Raw genomic sequence first — 14,783 nt, forward strand, 5'->3', positions numbered from 1 at the left:
TACTGAGAAGGCAGACCGCAGGTAGAGCGCCAGTCTGTGAGAAATAAGGGCCTGTGGTAATGAACAAAACTCAAACTCCAGCATCCACAGAGAAGACTTTAAACACGTTGGTGAATTTCTTTCCAGGTATCTCTCAGTGCATATGTGTACACATAACACTTCTGAAAGAAAAGACACTTTGCAAGGGTAAATCTAAAAAATGTAATTAAGGCAATGTGTAGAATGGGGGCAAGATGTGGCAAAGGTCAGCACCAGAATCTGGTGGATGGAAAATGGTCTTGTTCACAGGTAAGAACACTAGAGAAGCGGTGGGGACTATAAGGGATGGATCTAGTTTAGGACAGGTTGACCTCTTAAGATATAAACTTTAAGCTCAGAACAGGTAGGTTAGAAACACATCATAGTCCTCTACACAAAGGCCACCTGAAGCCTGAGGGGTGAGGTTAAGATCATTGATGGGCTTGGAGGGGTAAGGAAAAGAGCAACAACAAACCCAGCAGCTAACTTCAAATATTAAAGATGAATTTGTTTTGACTGGATCCTAAGAGTAGACTGGAATCAAAGGGAAAACAGCCTTCATCTGTACACAAGAACACATTCCTGAAAAATACAGCAGTATGAAAATCAAACAGACTGCCTTGTGAAGTGCAAGCCTTCCCACCACTTGAAGTCTACAAATAGATATGGGATGGCACTGGGTCAGTCCCTGCACTGGACAGCAGGCTGAACTCCACACTTTCACAGCCCCTGCCAAGACTAGATTCCAATACTGCCCCGTACCACTTGTCACTCTGAAGGCCACTGTACAGTGAGACTGGCTCTTTTGAAAACTGCATCTGCACAGTGGTAAAGAATACAGAGAAGTCAGTGCTGCCGCCTGATTTATGCAAACACACCAGCTGTTCTACTCCCTGTGTTTATACAATGATCCCCCAAAAGGGCCTCTGAGAAGACCAAGGCGCCTCAGACCACATTTTGAAAACCACAATTCTAGAGATTCTAATGTGAAAAGTTACTATAATAAAAGATGAGAGCAAAAAGGTGGGAAGAACAAAATGAAAAAGAGCATCTCTACTTGTGCCCAAAATCAAATTTCCCTTCATTAAGGTAGAATTCATGGAAGTAGCATAAACAACACTTTCAGTCAATGACCAATGCTCAATCTAATTAAGCCTACTTCCATCCCAGAAGAGAAATTCATCAACAAAATTATCCTGTAAATTAGACTCTAAGGCAAAGATAGCTTTAAGCCAGTGGCCCTGGGATGTACCCAGCCAGCACTACCAACCCTCTCAGCCCACCAGGAAACCCACACAGAGTATTGCAACCCCCAAGAGCCGGTGGGACTCAGGGAAGGCGCAGCCAGGACAGAAAACTGCCCAAACCAATAAAAGCAGAAACGTGAAAGCCTTTCTCATTCTTGGCTGAATCTTAATTCCAACCCTCATTTCATGGAAATGTTTAAAAAACATTTAAAGTTTAAAAAACTTTCCATGAAATTTGTATTTTCAGATACAAAGACTGTCCCTGGAAACTCTGCATTGAGATTCTCACCGTGGTTTGAGGTAGAACGTGTGTGAGCACAGACCTTTCAACAGCAGAGGCTTCAAGGGGTGTGGAGGAGTTCTGCGACCTGCACACCTCAAAAAGAAAAGGTGGACAACAGTCCACCTCAAAATGTGCCAAGTGCAAACCCTGCCTGTGACAGCTACAAAACCCTAGATCCGGGTCCACAGCAACCATTTCATCAAGTCTGAGTCAAGTGAACTCCATTTGCCTCACAATTTGTTGAATCATGAGTTGTGGTCTTCTAGGTAATTAAGTTATAAACATTATCAAGCTTAGAACACTTAAAAACAAAGATACAAAAATACACGTTCAAATATGATTATTTACCGATACAGGCCCTAGCTGGAACTGACTAGAAAAGTTAACTTTTACAGACTTGTTAAAAGGTCAAAGATAGAAAACACTTTTGAAAATTTAACTGCTCTACTATTTTGCTTATGAATCGAATTTAATAGGATATTTATAACAAATATGGAGTAGCTACTGAACAAAGACTTAACACGTAGTTTTTAACAGACTTTAAAAAATAGGGGAAGCCAGACATAGTGGTGGGTGCCTGTACGTTCCAGTTACTGAGGAGGCTGTGGAAATAAGATTGCTTGAGCCCAGCAGTTTGAGGTTGCTGTGAGCTATGATGATGCTGTCACGGTCTAGCCTGGACAACAGAGTAAGACCTTGTCTCAAAAAAAAGGTAGGAGAGCTGGAGGGGAAAGAAGAGACAGGAACCAATTATACAGTTGACCCCTGAGCAACATGGGTTTGAACCGGATGGGTCCACTTACACGAAGATTTTATACAATTAAATAAAACTGTAAAATACTTTGAAGATTTTTAACAATCTGAAAAACACTGCCTTTTTTCCAGCTTACTCTAAGAATAAAGTATAATACATATAACATACAAAATACATGCCAATAAAGCTTCCAGTCGAGACCCTTGAATAATGTAGGGCTTAGGGGTGCCAACACTCTGTCTAGTTGAAAATGTGCACATAAGGCTGGGCACAGTGGCTCATGCCTGTAATCCTAGTACTTGGGAGGCCAAGGGGTGGATTGCCTGAGCTCACGGGTTGGAGACCAGCCTGAGTCAGAGTGAGACCTTGTCTCCAAAAGCAGCCGGGCATTGTGGCGGGCACCTGTAGCCCTAGCTACTTGAGAGGCTGAGGCAAAACAGAATCGCTTGAGCCCAAGAGTTTGAGGTTGCTGTGAGCTATGACACTCTACTGAGGGCAATAAAGTGAGACTCTGTCTCAAAAAAATTTGCACATAGGCCCCCCACCCCAAAAAAACTTATCTACACCTGCATCTCACCTAAGCTATTTCAATCCAATTGACCTGGAGACTGAAAAATCCTAGACACTGAAAATTTGTTTGTTAAAGCTCCCCAGGTACCAACAAAGGTGAGAATTATACTCTAGTGGAAGTTAGCTACCTTCTCATCATCCCCAAATGAAATGATTCTGGCTGAATTGCAGTTTATAAGGAATTTTAAACAATGATCTTCTCCAATCCTAAGTTAAGGAACACAGAAGTTCACCCCTTCACACTGGAGTCCTTTTGAATGAGAAATGTAGAAATGACAATTCCAGTAGAGGACTACTTGCCATAACTACTACTTCATCAGGTAGAAACCATGCAAACATTAAGGTATCTTGCTTGCTATCCTGAGGATGTTCTGAAGCCCACAATCCTCTTGCTACAAGGTTTCCATTTCTATCTTCCCCATCCCCCTTCAGATGCACTACACAGATGAATAAAAGATGGGAAACAGGAAGACTGCCAGGAGTCCTGGTTACTATGGCAGCAAGGAAATGAAATGCCAAAGCGTATGAAACAGATAGCGAGAGCAAGAATTGGGCAGACATCACTGAGCAACCTGTCTCCAGACCACTCTCCTCATGTGCAGTTCATCCCTGCCTTAGCCTTCCATCTCCACCACTTCCCAGGGTGGAGGGAGACAGTACTAGAATGAGGAGACCAGGGGAAGGAAGAGTCACAAAGAATTCAGACTATAGAGACCAAGGCTGATACAAGAAGCCTTGCATCTAAACAACTGGTAAGGTTCAGCAAAAATACCAGGCATTTGACTGAGTTAAGAGAAATTTTTTAAATTATGACCTGATAAAATTACAAACATGCACTTTGCCCAGAGTCACATTTGCATACTTTTCTGAACAAGACACCAAAAGTGTGTCCATCAACTAGGGAGGAGGCTTTTAACGAACTGCTCGACACTGAAGATCAGGGAAAAGGAAGGGCATAAACCTACAAAGGAATTATAGGAATAAAAACATCCATCAACCTTGCTAGATTCCACACGTGAGATCACGTGATACAGCTTTCTGTGCCTGGCTTATTTCACTTAACATGCTCACCAGATTCATCTAAGTTGTAGTAAATGATAGGATTTTGTTTCTTTAGGTTTTTTTTTTTTTTTTGCAGACAGTCTCACTATGTCGCCCTCGGTGGTATCACAGCTCACAGCAACCTCAAACTCTTAGGCTTGAGTGATTCTCTTGCCTCAGCCTCCAAAGTAGCTGGGACTACAGACACCCACCACAATACCTGGCCATTTCTTTTGTTGTCATTGTTTGGCTGACCCAAGCAGAGTTCGAACCCAATAGCCCCTGTGTACATGGCCAGCAGCCCTAACCACTGAGCTATGGGTGCCAAGCCAACTTCATTCTTCAAGGCTAAATACTATTCTATGGTGTATAGATATTTTTTCTCAGCTATTGTGACTAGTGGGGCAAAGTTCTATTCATGTCTCTTGCCCATTGATACATGGGATGCTGGCTTTTTCCATGTGGATTAATTTGAGTTCTCTATAGATCCTAGTTATCAAGCTTTTGTCTGATTGAAAATATGCAAATATCCTTTCCCATTGTGTAGGTTGTCTCTTTGCTTTGGTTATTGTCTCCTTAGCTGTACAGAAGCTTTTCAGTTTAATGAAGTCCCATTTGTTTATTTTTGTTGTTGTTGCAATTGCCATGGCAGTCTTCTTCATGAGGTCTTTCCCCAGGCCAATATCTTCCAGTGTTTTTCCTATGCTTTCTTAGAGGATTTTTATTGTTTCATGCCTTAAGTTTAACACCTTTATCCATCTTGAATCAATTTTTGTGAGTGGGGAAAGGTGTGGGTCCAGTTTCAGTCTTTTACATGTAGACATCCAGTTCTCCCAACACCATTTATTGAATAGGGAGTCTTTCCCCCAAGGTATGTTCTTGTTTGGTTTATCAAAGATTAGGTGGTTGTAAGATGTTAGTTTCATTTCTTGGTTTTCAATTCGATTCCAAGTGTCTATGTCTCTGTTTTTGTGCCAGTACCATGCTGTCTTGACCACTATGGCTTTGTAGTACAGACTAAAATCTGGTATGCTGATGCCCCCAGCTTTATTTTTATTACTAAGAAGTGCCTTAGCTATATGGGGTTTTTTCCGGTTCCATACAAAATGCAAAATCATTTTTTCCAAATCTTGAAAGTACGATGTTGGTATTTTGATAGGAATGGCATTGAATAGGTAGATTGCTTTGGGAAGTATAGACATTTTAACAATGTTGATTCTTCCCATCCATGAGCATGGAACATTATGTTCTTCCATTTGTTAATATCCTCTGCTATTTCCTTTCTTAGGATTTCATAGTTTTCTTTATAGAGGTCCTTCACCTCCTTCGTTAAGTATATTCCTAGGTATTTCATATTCTTTGAAACTATGGTGAAGGGAGTTGTGTCCTTAGTTAGCTTCTCATCTTGACTGTTATTGGTGTATACAAAGGCTACTGACTTGTGGACATTGATTTTATATCCTGAAACATTACTATATTTTTTGATGACTTCTAGGAGTCTTGTGGTTGAGTCTTTGGGGTTCTCTAAGTATAAGATCATGTCGTCAGCAAAGAGGGAGAGTTTGACCTCCTCCGCTCCCATTTGGATTCCCTTTATTTCCTTGTCTTGCCTAATTGTATTGGCTAGAACTTCCAGCACTATGTTGAATAGTAAAGGTGACAGAGGACAACCTTGTCTCGTTCCAGTTCTAAGAGGAAAAGCTTTGAGTTTTACTCCATTCAGTAAAATATTGGCTGTGGGTTTGTCATAGATAGCTTCAATCAGTTTTAGAAATGTGCCACCTATGCCTATACTCTTCAGTGTTCTAATTAGAAAAGGATGCTGGATTTTATCAAATGCTTTTTCTGCATCTATTGAGAGGATCATGTGATCTTTATTTTTGCCTCTGTTAATATGGTGGATAACATTTATGGACTTGTGTATGTTAAACCAGCCTTGCATCCCTGGGATGAAGCCTACTTGATCATGATGAATGACTTTTTTGATGAGCTGTAATCTATTGGCTAGGATTTTGTTGAGAATTTTTGCATCTATATTCATCAGTGAGATTGGTCTGAAATTCTCCTTTTTGTTTGGGTCTTTTCCTGGTTTTGGTATCAGGTTGATGTTTGCTTCATAGAATGTGTTGGGGAAGATTCCTTCTTCCTCAATTTTTTGGAATTAATTTCTGCAGTACAGGAATAAGCTCTTCCTTAAAGGTTTGATAGAATTCTGGAGTGAAGCCATCTGGACCAGGGCATTTTTTGGTTGGAAGATTTTTTATTGTTTCTTTGATCTCAGTGCTTGAAATTGGTCTGTTCAGGAGCTCTATTTCTTCCTGGCTGAGTCTAGGGAAAGGTGTGATTATTTATCCATTTCCTTCACATTGTCAAATTTCTGGGCATAGAGTTTCTGGTAGTATTCAGAGATGATCTCTTCTATCTCTGTGGGATCAGTTGTTATTTCCCCTTTAACATTTCTGATTGAGGTTACTAGAGATTTTACTTTTCTATTCCTCGTTAGTCTGGCCAATGGTTTATCTATTTTATTTATTTTTTCAAAAAACCAACTTCTTGTTTCATTAATTTTCTGAATGATTCTTTTGTTTTCAATTTCATTGATCTCTGATTTGATTTTGGATATTTCTTTTCTTCTACTGAGTTTAGGCTTAGATTGTCCCTCTTTGTCCAATTCCATAAGATCTCTTGTCAGATTGCTGATGCGCTCTCTGTTTTTCAAATGTAGGCATCTAAAGCGATGAATTTTCCTCTCAAAACTGCTTTTGCAGTATCCCACAGGTTTTGGTAGCTTGTGTCTTCATTGTTGTTATGCTCAAGGAAGTTAATGATTTCCTGTTTTATTTCTTCCTGCACCCATCTGTTATTCAACAGAAGATTATTTAATTTCCATGCCTTTGGGTGGGGTCGAGCATTTTTGTTAGGGTTGAGTTCCACCTTTAGTGCCTTATGGTCTGAGAAGATACAAGGTAAAATTTCAATTCTTTTCATTCTGTTGATATTTGTTTTGTGTCCCAGGATATGATCAATTTTGGAGAATGTTCCATGGTGATGAGAAGAATGTATATTCTTTATCTTTGGGGTGGAGTGTTCTATATGCATCTATCAAGCACAGTTGTTCGAGGGTCTCATTTAAATCTCTTACAGCTTTGTTTAATTTCTGTTTAAAGGATCTGTCCAGCTCTGTAAGAGGAGTGTTAAAGTCCCCTGTAATTATGGTATTATCAGATATCATATTGCTCAGACTGAGTAAGGTCTGCTTCAAGAATCTGGGAGCATTTAAATTGGGTGCATAGATATTTAGAATTGAAATGTCTTCTTGTTGTAGTTTTCCCTTGACCAATATAAAGTGACCATCTTTGTCTTTTTTGACTTTAGTTGCTTTAAATCCACATGCATCTGAAAATAAGATTGCAACTCCTCTTTTCTTCTGAATTCCATTTGCCTGAAAAATTGTCTTCCAACCCTTGTCTCGGAGCTTTAATTTGTCTTTTGAAGCCAGGTGTGTTTCTTGCAGACAGCAAATGGATGGCTTGTGTTTTTAATCCAGTCAGCCAATCTATGTCTCTTCAGTGGGGAATTCAAGCCATTAACATTTATTGAGATAATTGGTAAGTGTGGTAGTATTCTATTCGTCTTATTTTGTGAGAGTCCATTGCTTAGTTTTATCTTTTGCATCAGTGTGGGGGTTAGGTTCTGTCCTTTAATTTCTGAGTTCTTACTTTCCTGCTGATCCATTGTGGTGGTCAGTGTGCAGAACAGGTTGAAGTATTTCCTGTAGAGCTGGTCTTGTTGTGGCGAATTTCCTCAATGTTTGTATATCCGTAAATGATTTGATTTCTCCGTCAATTTTGAAGCTTAGCTTAGCAGGTACAGAATTCTGGGCTGGAAATTGTTCTGTTTAAGTAGATTAAAGGTAGATGACCATTGTCTTCTTGCTTGGAAAGTTTCATTAGAGAAGTCTGCGGTCACTCTGATGGATTTGCCCCTGTAGGTCAACTGGCACTTACTCCTGGCAGCTTGCAGAATCTTTTCTTTTGTCTTGACTTTGGACAGGTTCATCACAATGTGTCTTGGAGAAGCTCGGTTAGAGCTGGGGTCCGATAGCCCTCTGAAAGCAGTGTGTCAGAATCTTTGGTGATATTTGGGAAATTTTCTTTTATAATATTCTCTAGTATGGCTTCCACTCCTCTGGGGCATTCTTCTTCCCCTTCTGGAATTCCTATAACTCGTATGTTGGAACGCTTCATAAAGTCCCATAATTCTGACAGTGAACGTTCTGCTTTCTCTCTCTTTCTTTTCTGCCTCTTTTACTATCTGAGTTATCTCAAGAACTTTGCCTTCTACCTCCGAAATTCTTTCTTCTGCGTGGTCTAACCTGTTGCTGATACTTTCCATTGCATCTTTAAGTTCCCTAATTGACTGTTTCAGTTCCTTCAGCTCTGCTATATCCTTTTTATATTCTTCATAGCATTCATCTCTTATTTGATTTTGTTTTTGGATTTCCTTTTGGTTATTTTCCACTTTATTAGCAGTTACCTTCATTGTTTCCATCATTTCTTTCATTGTTTTCAACATGTGTATTCTAAATTCCCTTTCTGTCATTACTAACATTTCTTTATAGATGGAATCATCTGCAGTAGCTACCTCATGGTCCCTTGGCAGGGTTGTTCTGGATTGGTTCTTTATGTTGCCTGGAGTTTTCTGCTGATTCTTCCTCATGAGCGATTTCTTTTATCTATTTCCTTGCCCTGATTTTCCTTTGACTTCCTCTTGCTCTTTAATTCTCGTGCCTGTGGACTAAGGGTTACAGGACCAGAAGGGTGAGAAGGATGAAGAGCAAAAAAGGGATGAAAGAAAGGAGGACCGAGTGATAAGAAAAAAAAAGAAAAATAGAGAAAGGAGAGGGGGTGGGTGAAAGGAATACTGACAGAAGAGAGGCACAGAAAGAGGGAGACAGAGCAATGTAGGTGTACAGTAGGGTACTTTGACACAACCTTAAAAAAAACCCACCTTCTGGGGGTGCCCAGTTGGGTGGTTCCCTTGAGGTCAGCAGCTCTTTGCTAACCTGATCAGACACAGTACCCCACCTCCACCAAGTAGAGAGGAAAGACAAAAATGCTATAAATCAAACCAAAACAAGCAAACAGAAAACTTTACGGGATAAAATTGGGTGAAAAACCAAATAATAGCGGTAGAAACACTAGCAAAAATGAAGTTCTAGTTATTGAAAAAGGCAGCAATGGGAAATTACAATTAAACTAGAAAAATTGAGAAAAAGGATTTGTATGGAAAAGTTTGAAATTAAAAAACAACATCAACAACATCAAAATAAACAAAAAAAACAATCAAACCAAAAAAAAAAAAAAAAAAAAAACACAACCAAAAACAAAGCAGTATGTGTATGTTATTGAATATTGTCTGGGCAACACGTGGTCTTCTTGGGTATGAGATGTTAATCACAGTTCTGATATGACTGGAGGCTGCTGATTTCTCAAACCCCAGCAGGTAGACACCCTAAATCTCTCTTCAGCCCACTGAAAAGGCACTTTGAACTTGTAAACTTGCTGAGCAGAAGCTTTCCCAGGAAAGTGCTTGTCGCTGGAATCACTGCTGAAGTGGCTATCCACTTACCCAGTGTGCCAAAACTGGTCTCACTCTGCCCCTGAGGGTTAGGGCTGCAAGGTGGCTCAGACCCCACCCTTAGGCTACTTGGTCGCTGGGTTACCAGCTCCTACCTGATTCTAGCTCTGTGACCCTGAGGGTGGAGCTTGCCAGGGCAGATCGCTCACAATGGCTCCCTGTGACCCACAGCCAAACACTATTAGCTCTGTCCGGCTCAGCGGCTCAGACTGGGGCCCTAGACAACGGCCAAAGTTCTCCGCACTCCCGCTCAGGCTCTTCCCAAGGCAGTTCAACTGAGTGCCAAGTCCAAAGACACCAAAACAGTTCATAGGTAAGGCCTTTCTGGTTTGCAGTCTCACTGCTACTGAACTTACAGTTGCGGGCGGGTTTGGACGGATTGAACACACGCGACCACTTGCCGTTTTTCCACTGTTTTAGTCCTCCTCTTGGGGTCCAGAAGTCTCTCGCTGACTCCCTGTATCCTCACAGGGGTGATGATAGGCAGATCCCACCAGCCAGAGATGCCTGGAGTCCTATCTCCCCAGACTCACGGTGCCCAGATGCAAGGAAGCTGTTACTCGGCCACCATCTTGCTCCGCCTCCTCCGTATCTCAAAACTTTTGTAATGACCTATGTATGTGAATTATATCTCCATAAAACTGCCTTTTGTCAAAAAAAGAAAAAAAGACAGTTATTTTCTTCAAGTGTAGAAATCCCATATATCTCTCTCTCATTCCACATATATCGTGTAAGTGTATAATTATTTAGGAGCCATCCCCTTCCCTGAACTAAACCTCTTCAAGGTTGCCTCATAACTCGTCTTTACTAGATGCTGGAGATGCAGAGAACCTGGTATGTAGCACATGTTCAGTAAACATCTGATGAACATGTAAGTCAAAGGATAAATAGGGAGTTGAGAGATGCTTACTCCAACTAGAAAGGAAGAATTAAACTGAGTCATAAAAATTAAGAAAAAAGTGAGAGTAAGCAAAGAGGAAAACAGCAACATTTTTTTTCTTGAAAGGCAGAGATGCCCAATTAAGCTAACGTACAACCTTCTAAGTCAAAAATAGAGATGCAAACTAAAGGAACCAGGGACAAACAAGATGAAAGACAGAAATGGGAAAAGAGGTAAAACAGAAACCCTTGACAGTGCCTCTAACTTCTAAAAATTCTTGGGACGAAATGAAAAATGGGGTGCATGCTCAATCCCTAGTGTGTATAGGGAATGTTACAACAAATCCAGTAGGAAGACTGAATTCAACCTGGAGGCCGTACATGAAAAGGGACCTCAACTGTCTCAAAGTTATCCAGCAAAAAACAAAAAAACAAGATGGTAAAGTATCTGAAATTCACGTTTTAAGGTTCAGCCTGATTCTGAGACTTGAGAGCATTCATCTACAGTATCTATTTTCAAATAAAGAAAAAACACTTCACAGGCAGAACTTGGGAGTAAAAGACAGAGACAGACTTGGGGTCAATAAGAAAACCCCTTAAAATGATAACTTTCTGAAAAATCCACACTCGCAGCTCGCAGGCGGTCATTGCAGACACATACACATACAGAGTGGTGGAAAATACAAGCTATCTACTACATGCATGCCTACTTTAGGTTGAACAAGGCGACATTCTGCCTTTTTTGTTTCAACTCTCATACCTCAATCAAGTGTCCTTTTTGCAGTCTCCTTAGTACCCCATTTCTCACGTTTGTTTGCTTTTTGGTAGTGACTTTACTGTTTAAAATGGCTCCCCACAGTGCTGCATCCCTAAGCCGTAAGGTTGTAACATGCCTTGTGGAGAAAACATGTGATAAGCTTCATTCAGGCACAGGTTTTTGTGCTGTTGGATTAATAATATATAGCAAATATGATTGTCTTTAAACAGAATATGCAAGGGGGCGGGGAGTAACATATTGATTAGTTGACAAACATGACGTGACTCAAAGAAATCAACTCTATATTTGCACCAGGAGCAATGGCCCAGTACTCACTAATTCAGTGTTCCCGAGTGCATGTGCAGAACCTAAGGCACCCTCTATGCCGGACATCTGCGTTGTTTGATGGACTGAATATGTTAAATAAATGTCACAATAAAAATGCTTCAATGGGCTGGGCAAAGTGACTCTTCATCTGTAATCCTAGCACTCTAGGAAGCCAAGGCAGGTGGAGCTCTTGAGCTCAGAATAAGTGAGACCCCATCTCCACTAAAAATAGAAAAAATTAGCCAGGTGTATGGCAGCCTCAAAGTCCCAGCTACTATAGTAGTCCCAGGTACTCAGAAGGCCAAAGTAGGAGGCTCACTTGAACCCAGGAGTTGAGGCTGCTATGAGATGGGCTAAGGACACTATGGCACTTTAGCTTGGACGAGACTGAGACTCTGCCTCAAAAAAAAAAAAAAAAAAAGGTATGATGGGCCAAGCACAGTGGCTCCTGCCTGTATTCCTAGCACTTCAGCAGGATTGCAGGGGCCTAGGAGTTCATGACCAGCCTGAGCAACACAGTGAGACCCAATTTCTACAAAAAAATAAAATAATTATCAGCTGAGGCAGGAGGATCACTTCAGCCCAGGAGTTGAGGCTACTGGGAGCGATGACAAGGCCACTGCACTCTAGCCAAGATGACAGAGCAGAACCCTATCTGCTTTGATGAGTGAGATTCATGCATTGTACAAAACAACTATACAGCCCCTTCCAAATGTGAACCTTCTTCAGGGCTCTGTGTTTCTGCTAGTCAATATACCCTTTCAGGAAGGCTCTGACATTTCAACCTTCAAGGCTAAGTGAAGAATGGACACCAGGACTTCCAGGCAAGATGGAGGATGCAACACCAGCATCTAATCATGCTCCCTCCTGAAAACCTACCAGAACTACTGTAAAAGGACTTTTGTTTTTCAGCTTTACTGAAGTGTAACGGACAAAAATTTCATGTATTCGAGATGTACAATATAATGTTTTGATAAATGTACATACTGTACTAGATCTTTTCAGGTACAACCCTGCTAGAATGAGAGAGATTAAAAAAAGAAGGAACAAAAAAAAAAAGAAAAAGAAGGAACAGTAGCAATACAATTTTGGGAGAAAAGAAGTAGATAGAGAAAAGCAAAAATGGGAAAATAAAGAATTGATCAAATCAACATGGGTACCTCTGAAAAAAAGGGGTAAAGTAGTATTAAGATAAACCCATGTAGTCCAAAGTTTGGGTCTCTAGATGTGTATTTGTAGGCTGTTCTCTGGAGTAGAAAAAACAGAAGTCTCTGGACTGAAGGACACACCCACAGCTGTGAAGTGGGAGTATTATACCAAAAAGGGATTAAGAAAAAATACAGACTACATGCTGGGAACCCTGCACTCTTTCCTTATTTGTCTGTCAGAATGATGGCACAGACCTTTTACCTTTCAGTTAAACCCAAGACTTTTCGGGGAACGTAACCTATTATAGATCCCACAGGACGTACCCACCGAACAGCCAGGCTGTGCAGACTCAGCCATGATGGCCTCTCCACCCACACACTCAGCTCAGTTTTCATTCACCCATTACATATAAATAGACAACCATGGATGAGCACACATCAGAGAAAAAAGCCTTTAAAATGAAAACCAACGTGAGGAAAAAAAAAAAAACTACCTTGCAACAAATAATGCCAAGGAAGACAACTACAGTATCTTCAAAGACAGAAGACACAGCAAAACAGGAACGAGAAGCTATTTAAAAAATTAGGGAACAAAAGAGCTCTTAAAATTAAAAACCTGATAGGAATTTCCGAAAAATTCTCTCAACAAAAGGGTTAGAAGATCAAGTTTAGAAACTTCCCTAGAACAAAAAGAGATGAAAAAAAGAGAAGATTTATAAAACTAAGTGTACCAGTCCAGAAAGTCCAAGAGATAAGATGTCCCCAATGGGACAAAACAGAGAAGATTCACAAATGCCAACTATAGTGAAGGAAAAAGGGACATACCTGTGAAATGTCAGAACACAATGACTAGAAGCCAGAAAAATATGCTCTGTGCTTCCTAATTTCTGATGAAAAGTGCTTTCCAGTCTACAAGTCCCCATTCAGTCAAATTTTCAAACAGATGAGATAAAATATTTTTGACATGTAAAAATTTTAATTATGAGACAGTAAGATAAGGAAAAAACAAGTTGTGTCAATATTATTAGCAAAGTTCTCATGGTTGGAGACGGGTGACAAGAACACAGAATGGGGTAAAGGCTAAGAGGAAGCCTCCAGTGCTGGCTTAAAACTGGAGGTATCTGCAGACAGCACATGCTTTATTTAATGATGGGAGACATGACATCTAGGTGCGCCATCTACATGATTCTGTTGCTAAGTGATTATTAATGGAGGCTTACACAAACCTAGATGGTGCAGCCTACCACACACCTAGGCCCCATAGTATTGCCTATAGCTCCTGGGCTACAAACCACACGGATGTCACTGTCCTGTAGACAACTGTAACACACTGCTAAGTATTTGTATATCTAGGTGTATGTAAATATAGAAAAGGGACAGTAAAAATACAGTATAAAAAATGAAAAATGCTATACCTGTACAGGACACTTACCAAACTTGAGCCTGCAGGACTGGAAACTCCTCTAGGTGAGTCAGTGAGTGACCATGAAAGTGTAGGTAGGACATTACCATGCATTTTGTAAGACAGCACAGGTCTACCTATACTAGCATCACTGCAAACTCAAGTGCTGTGCTACAATCCTACCATGTCACTAGGCAAGAGAAATTTTACAGCTCCATTATCTCAAGGGTACACTGTCACATAGGCATCCATCACTGACCTTCACAGCATTACGCAGTGCATGACTGTACGTGAATTTTCTAGCTCTGTACACTGACAGGGCCTGGAAGTCAGGACTGTAGGAATAAGCACACCCAGAGCACTCCCTACTAATGCAAACCAATCCCCAGACTGGGACAAAAAAAAGGAAAGGAAAGGAAAGCTGAGCTTGGAACACCTTTTTGTGCTGGAAAATATCTGCCCAAAAACGGGCACATACTTAGCAGTGTGTTACAGTTGTCTCCAGGAACATGTCACAAAGGACAAAGAACTATCCTGAAAGGGGTCCCACCAGGTAAATCTGCGAACATTTGAGCAAAATAATGACAGTAATGGATTATAATCTACTGGATAGAATAAGCCATGAGTTCTTACAAGTAAATGAGAAACGGGGAAGCTGAGTTCAGTATACTGTTCCCAAAAGACTTTAGAAAATTAGCTATCATAGTAACTGAAGCA

General features: G+C 40.6%; 1 protein-coding gene across 1 annotated transcript in view; it reads right to left on the reverse strand.

The window, feature by feature from the left end:
• MRPS6 (mitochondrial ribosomal protein S6) overlaps nucleotides 1–14,783 on the reverse strand; it is a 68,982-nt gene that overhangs the window by 20,370 nt on the left and 33,829 nt on the right. The gene's annotated exons all lie outside the window — the stretch shown is intronic.

This window comes from Nycticebus coucang, chromosome 16 (assembly GCF_027406575.1).
Source record: "Nycticebus coucang isolate mNycCou1 chromosome 16, mNycCou1.pri, whole genome shotgun sequence".
Classification (NCBI taxonomy): domain Eukaryota; kingdom Metazoa; phylum Chordata; class Mammalia; order Primates; family Lorisidae; genus Nycticebus; species Nycticebus coucang.